This window comes from Salvelinus sp. IW2-2015, unplaced genomic scaffold, assembly GCF_002910315.2.
Source record: "Salvelinus sp. IW2-2015 unplaced genomic scaffold, ASM291031v2 Un_scaffold5826, whole genome shotgun sequence".
Taxonomy (NCBI): Eukaryota; Metazoa; Chordata; class Actinopteri; order Salmoniformes; family Salmonidae; genus Salvelinus; species Salvelinus sp. IW2-2015.
This window is the reverse complement of record NW_019947091.1, coordinates 5,452-11,882: the sequence shown is the minus strand read 5'-3', so window position 1 is coordinate 11,882 and position 6,431 is coordinate 5,452.

Genomic DNA, 6,431 nt, shown 5'->3' with positions numbered 1-6,431 from the left:
AGAGAGAGAGAGAGAGAGAAGAGAGAGACGACAGAGAGAGAGAGAGAGAGAGAGAGAGAGAGAGAGAGAGAGAAGAGAGAGAGAGAGAGAGAGAGAGAGAGAGAGAGAGAGAGAGAGAGATGAGGCCGTGAGATAAGAGGACTCCTCCCATCTCCCAGTGTTTAGTGATAAGAGGATTCCTAACTCTGTATAATGCTAACCGATCTCCTACCTTCCACCATGTAATGCTAATATATCTCCTAACACTGTTGAACACCTCTGCAGGATCGTGGCACATACACCCGGGCCTCACTGCGGTGGCGGTCGGCACTCGCCTTCTGCCGCCTGATGGCCCGTTGTAGACGCACATGAGCAGCGTCCCATGTCGCCGAAACCACCGCAGGAGCCTCGATCTGGCTCTGATGCCACGGTGCCAGGACCGGCTGATAACCTAACACACACTGGAAAGGAGATAGGTTAGTGGAAGAGTGGCGAAGGGAGTTTTGGGCCATCTCCGCCCAGGGGATGAAAACCGACCACTCCCCCAGCCGGTCCTGGCAATAGGACCGCATAAACCTACCCACATCCTGGTTGACTCTCTCCACTTGCCCGTTACTCTCAGGGTGAAAACCTGATGTGAGGCTGACCGAGACGCCCTCCAGACTTTAGACGTGATTTGGGGACCCCGATCAGAAACTATATCCTCAGGCACCCCGTAGTGCCGGAATACGTGGGTGAACAGGGCCTCCGCAGTCTGTAGAGCCGTAGGGAGACCGGGCAAAGGAAGAAGACGGCAGGACTTAGAAAACCGATCCGTCACGAAATCCATCGATAGGTGTGACCACGGTCGTTGTGGAACGGGAAGAGGCTGTAATGTCCCTCTGGGCAGGTGTCTAGGTGCCTTGCACTGGGCGCACACCGAGCAGGAGGAAACATAAACCCTCACGTCCTTAGCTAAAGTGGGCCACCAGTAATTCCCAGCAAGACAGCGCACTGTCCGCGTCCACCTCCCATACCACCGGTGCCACCAGACAAGAAGCTGGAATTATGGGAATGGGATCCGCGGACCTCTCCTCCGTGTCATACATCCGGGAGAGTGCGTCTGCCTTAACGTTCTGGGAACCTGGTTTGTAGGATAGAGTGAAAACAAAGCGGGTGAAAAACATGGCCCACCTCGTCTGGCGAGGATTCAGTCTCCTAGCCGCCCGAATGTAGCCGCCCAGATTGTGGTGGTCAGTCCAAATGAGGAAAGGGTGTCTAGCCCCCTCAAGCCAATGTCTCCATGCCTTCAGAGCCCCAACAACAGCCAACAGCTCCCGGTCCCCCACATCATAGTTTCGCTCCGCCGGGCTGAGCCTCTTCGAAAAGAAAGCGCAGGGGCGGAGCATTAGTGGCGTACCCGAGCGCTGAGACAGAACAGCCCCTATCCCAGCCTCGGACGCGTCCACCTCAACTATGAACGCTAAGGAAGGATCAGGATGAGCCAGCACGGGAGCCGAGGTAAACAGAGCCTTCAGCTGACTAAATGCCCTGTCCGCCTCAGCTGACCACTGCAGCCGCACTGGTCCCCCCTTCAGCAAGGAGGTAATGGGAGCCGCTACCTGACCGAAAACCCGGATAAACCTCCGGTAGTAGTTGGCAAACCCTAAGAACCGCTGCACCTCCTTTACCGTGGTTGGAGTCGGCCAATTACACACGGCTGAAATGCGGTCATTCTCCATCTCCACCCCTGACGCTGAAAAGCGGTAGCCTAGAGATGGAGATGGACTGTTGGAAGAACAGACATTTCTCAGCCTTGACGTACAGGTCATGCTCCAACAGTCGACCAAGCACCCTGCGCACCAGGGACACATGCTCGGCGCGTGTAGCGGAGTATATTAGAATATCATCTATATACACCACTACACCCTGCCCGTGCAGGTCCCTGAAAATCTCATCTACAAAGGATTGGAAGACTGATGGAGCATTCATTAACCCGTACGGCATGACGAGATATTCATAGTGCCCAGATGTGAGTCTTCCACTCATCCCCCCGCCTTAATACGTACCAGGTTGTACGCGCTCCTGAGGTCCAATTTCGTGAAGAAGCGCGCCCAGTGCAATGACTCTGTCATACTGGCTATGAGAGGTAGTGGGTAACTGTATTTTACCGTGATTTGATTCAAACCTCGATAGTCTATACACGGGCACAAACCTCCATCCTTCTTCTTCACAAAAAATAAACTCGTGGAGACAGGTGAAATGGAAGGCCGAATGTATCCCTGTCCCAGAGATTCGGTGACATATGTCTCCATAGCCACCGTCTCTTCCTGTGACAGAGGATACACGTGACTCTTGGGAAGTGCAGCGTCTACCAGGAGATCCCCCTGTCGATGGGGTGGTAATTGAGTCACCCTCTTTTTACAGAAGGCGAGTGCTAAATCGTCATATTCGGGAGGAATGTGCATGGTGGATACCTGGTTTGGACTCTCCACCGTAGTGGAAACACCTACACACCTCCCTGAGCACTGACGGGACCCTTGAGAGCCCTCTGTTGCCACGGAATAGTGGGATCATGATCGGCCAACCAGGGAAGGCCCAACACAACAGGAAACGCAGGAGAGTCGATCAGAAAGAGTTCTCTAATTCTCTCCTCATGACTCTCCTGCGTTATCAAACGGAGTGGAGTTGTGACCTCCCCAACCAGCCCCGACCCCAAAGGACGACTATCGAAGGCATGTACAGGGAAGGGAACATCAACAGGAACAATAGGGATCCCTAAACTAAGTGCAAAAGTACGGTCAATAAAGTTCCCAGCTGCGCCTGAATCTACTAGCGYCTTATGCTGGGACTGCTGGGAAAACTCAGGAAATGCTATATACAACCACATGTGTGCAACAGGGAGCTCTGGGTGAGGTGTGTGCCTACTCACCTGAGATGATCCACCAGTGCTCCGCCTGCCACCTCTACTCCCTGGAGAACCTCCCCAGCAGCCGAACGCAGTTGTGGTCGTCTGCGGCCACAGGTGATGTGGCAGGAATGGTCCCCCCTCCGCGTCCCCCTCATAGCAGCACCTCCCAGCTTCCATCGGAGGGCTAACGTGAGGACGTTCCCAGACTCTGTAACATGGTGCTGCTGAACACCGGCTCCTCCATGGGGAGCCGGAGCTGGCTGTACCCGCCAGACTCTGTACATGGTGCTGCTGACACACTACCCCATGGGAGAGGAGAGCTGGCTGCTACCTTGCTGACCTCCATTAGAGTGCGTTATTGTGAGTGGTTTTGTGTGAAATGGAGAAGGTGGAGTCAGCGCAGGACACAGAGATGAGTTTAGTCCGACAGTTTACTCAAAAATGAAGAATATGTTCAACACGGAACTCCAAAAGGCACCAAAAACCACGAACCCACATGACATAACAATACGCACAAAACAGAGAAGGGAAGCCTTATTTAAGGGTTAATAAGGAACATTAATTAATGCTTACAAGGCAGTTAGATTTAGGAATTTTATGCACAAAATTTTAAAAACGTGTACGGCTAGGAGTCCAGGAGTAAGTACAAGGAGTGATTTTAATAAATAATGGAACATGGAACAAAACAAGAAACACCAAGGTAGCGTACAGACATAAACATATATTAAGCAGAAAAAGTAACAAAGAACAAAGGCGAGTGACAGACCTATCGGGGAGGTCATCAGGCAAGGTGAAATGGAGTCCAGGTGAGTATTCATAGGCACAGGTGCACGTTTAAACCGATGGTGGCAGGCGTGTGCCGTAGTAATTAGTAAACTGAACAACACAAAGGCTTTCCCTGACATACGCGCTTGTCTGACTTGCGCACAGCCACACACACACGCAGGCACACGCGCGCGCCGCGACGATGGCACGGCACGGCACGCACGCACGCACGCACGCACGCACGCACGCACGCCGACGGCACGCACGCACACACACACAGCACACACCCACACACACACACACACAAGCACAGCACACACCAACCCACACACAACACACACACACACACACACACACACACAGCACACACAACACACACACAAGCGCATTCTTTATAATATTCTCGTTTGCACTCGTTGTTTATTTATTGATAGATTTTTTTTTCTTCATTCCGCCATCCTCTTATCGTTGAGCACAAATGTAGATCCTGTAGTCGGTCACGTGCTGGGCAACGGCTTTGAAGGCCAAATGTAGATACTGTAGTAGGTCACGTGACTGCAGGCTTTGAAGGGCCAAATGTAGAAACTTTTGATTGTTCAGCGTCATCTTAAAAACTCTAGCCAGAAGCAGTTAATGTTCACTTTTTTCAACCGCCATCTTAGGAGATGGAGGTAGAGAGAGAGTAGGGTTAGAGAGGGGTTAGAGGAGAGAGCGGGTTAGAGAAGAGAGGGTTTGGAGGAGAGGGTTAGATCGAGCGGGTTGGAGAGTAGAGGGTTGGAGAGAGAGTGTTGGAAAGAGGGTTGCGAGAGAGAGAGAGATAGAGAGGGTTATGAGAGGAGAGACGGGTTAGGAGAGAGAGAGAGGGTTAAGTAGAGAGAAGGGAGGGTTAGCCGAGGGTTAGAGAGAGAGAGAGGGTTAGTTAGAGAGGAGAGGGGATTAGTAGGAGAGGGAGGTTGGTTAGAGAGAGGGATGGGTTGGAGAGAGAGAGCGTAGAGAGGGTTAGAGAGCGAAGGGTTAGATCAAGAGAGAGAGGGTTAGAAGAGAGAGAGGGTTAGATAGAAGAGAGAGGTTACGATAGAGAGATAGGGTTAGAGAGAGACAGAAGGTTAGATAGAGAGATAGGGTTGGAGAGAAAGGGTTGGAGAGAAAGGGTTGGAGAGAGAGGGTTGGAGAGAAAGGGTTGGAGAGAGAGAGAGGGTTAGAGAGAGAGATAGAGAGAGAGAGGGAGGATTAGATAGAGACAGAGGGTTAGTATCAAATCAAAAATGTCAAACAGGAAACCGAAGAAAATGAACAACAATGACAAATGGTTTGATGAAGAATGCAAGAACATAAGAAAGAAATTGAGAAACCTGTCCAACCAAAAACATAGAGACCAGGAAAAACCTGAGTCTACTTCTTCACTATGGTGAATCACTAAAACAATACAGAAATACACTACGGAAAAAGAAGGAACAGCACGTCAGAAATCAGCTCATTGTATTTGAAGAATCCATAGACTCCAACCACTTCTGGGAAAATTAGAAAACACTAAAGTAACAACAACACGAAGAGTTATTTTTCCAAAACAGAGATGTCTGGGTAAACCACTTCTCCAATCTTTTTGGCCCTGTAACAAAGAACAAACAGCAAAAACATAAACATGATCATATACAAATCTTAGAATCAACAATTAAAGACAACCAGAACCCACTGGATTCTCCAATTACCTTGAATGAACTACAGGACAAAATAAAAACCCTCCAAGCCAAAAAGGCCTGTGGTGTTGATGGTATCCTTAATGAAATGATAAAATATACAGACAACAAATTCCAATTGGCTATATTAAAACTCTTTAACATCATCCTCAGCTCTGGCACCTTCCCCAATATTTGGAACCAAGGACTGATCACCCCAATCCACAAAAGTGGAGACAAATTTGACCCCATTAACTACCGTGGGATATGCATCAACAGCAACCTATGAAAATCCTCTGCATTATCATTAACAGCAGACTCGTACATTTCCTCAGTGAAAACAATGTACTGAGCAAATGTCAAATGGGATTTTTACCAAATTATTGTATGACAGACCACGTATTCACCCTGCACACCCTAATTGACAAACAAACAAACAAAAACAAAGGCTAAGTCTTCTCATGCTTAGTTAATTTAAAACAAAAGTTTGACTCAATTTGGCATGAGGGTCTGCTATACAAATTGATGGAAAGTGGTGTTGGGGTAAAAACATATTTTCCCTTTTGTACTTTAACTATTTGTACATCGTTACAACACAGTAAATAGACATAATATGACATTTAAAATGTCTCTATTCCTCTGAAACGTTTGTGAGTGTAATGTTGACTGTTCATTTTTATTGTTTATTTCATTTTTGTTTATTATCTACTTCACTTGCTTTGGCAATGTTAACATATGTTTCCCATGTCAATAAAGCCCTTAAATTGAATTACATTGAGAGAGAGAAGCTAGTTACGTCTGAAACATCCTTTGGTATCGTCACCGCTAATGCAGATGGGTTTTCTGCAATATCAGTTACATGTCTACATGAGAATCATCAATCAATCAATCAAATGTATTTATAAAGCCCTTCTTACACCAGCTGATATCTCAAAGTGCTGTACAGAAACCCAGCCTAAAACCCCAAACAACAAGTAATGCAGGTGTAGAAGCACGGTGGCTAGGAAAAACTCCCTAGAAAGGCCAGAACCTAGGAAGAAACCTAGAGAGGAACCAGGCTATGAGGGGTGGCCAGTCCTCTTCTGGCTGTGCCRGGTGGAGATTATAACAGAACATGGCCA